A 1,292-nucleotide genomic window follows, 5' to 3' on the forward strand; every position below is an offset into this window, starting at 1 on the left:
TTTAAAAAATTAAAAATATTTAAAGAATATGAATAAACAATTATATATTTTTACAGAAATTTAGAAATCTAACCATATATGGCATTGTAGCAGGACACTCCTGTGACAGTTTTTTTTCTTTTTTATGTGTCTTTTTTTCATTTATTACCCATTGGGAAAAAAACCTTTTACTTGTGAGACAATATGGTAATAATTGGTATGTCATGACCAGAGGTATGTATTTAGAAAACCAGAATGACAGGCATTTCATTCTTGATCCTTCTATTACACATTACTATTTTCAGTGCAGTTGCTTGGTTCACAGGTATCAGCATATATAGTTAGGCAGAGAGTGAGAATCCTACCAATTAACTGCTAGTTTCCAAAACCTGCTGATGTTTCTCAAGATCACTGTTTTGTCATCTTGTGCATATAAATGTATGGCTTTGACCCTGTCATGTTTCCCAGCTTTTTCTCCTTGCCCTCTCCTTGTTGACCAATCTTCAAGTTCTCAATTTCCTTTTAGTTGTGTTATACCTTTCTGTTTGTATTTCTTCTTTTGAGTTCTTATACTAGGGAGACTATATGATATTTACACATGTGTGTCTGGTTTATTTCAGTTACGAGTATATGTTCAAGTGGCATCCACTTAAATATAAATGCTTCAAGTTTATCATTCTTTATAGCTGAGTAATACTCCAGTGTATAGAAATACAACATTATTTTCAACCATTCCTCATGTGATGGGTATCTTGGTTGTTTCCAAGATTTGGCTATCACAAATTTGCTGCTATAAACATAGATACACATATATCACTATGATATGATGTTTTCAGTACCTCCGGGAAAATTCCCAGTATGGGGATAGCTGGATTGAATGGGATTTCTAGTCCTATTTTTTTAAGGAGTCTCCACATTGATTTCCATAATGGGTGCACCAGTCTACATTCCCACCAGCAGTGAAGTAGGGTTCCCTTTTCCCTACAGCCTCTCCAACATTAGTTGTTGGTTGATTTCTTTATGATAACCATTCTTTCTGGGGTGAGATACTATCTCAGTATTGTTTTCTTTTGCATTTCATGGTTGGCTAGTGATGTGGAATCCTTCTTTCTTTCTTTCTTTCTTTCTTTCTTTCTTTCTTTCTTTCTTTTTTTCTTTCCTTTCTTTCTGTTTTATTCACTTCTTTAATTTTGTCCTCTGAATAGTGTGTGTTCATCGCAGATGCCCACTTCTGGATTGAATCTTTTAGGAGCCCTAATGTCTTTTAGTTCTTTATAAATTTTAGAGTGCAGACCTTTGTCTGAGTGCTTATT

This window comes from Octodon degus, unplaced genomic scaffold, assembly GCF_000260255.1.
Source record: "Octodon degus isolate 3935 unplaced genomic scaffold, OctDeg1.0 scaffold00091, whole genome shotgun sequence".
Lineage (NCBI taxonomy): Eukaryota > Metazoa > Chordata > Mammalia > Rodentia > Octodontidae > Octodon > Octodon degus.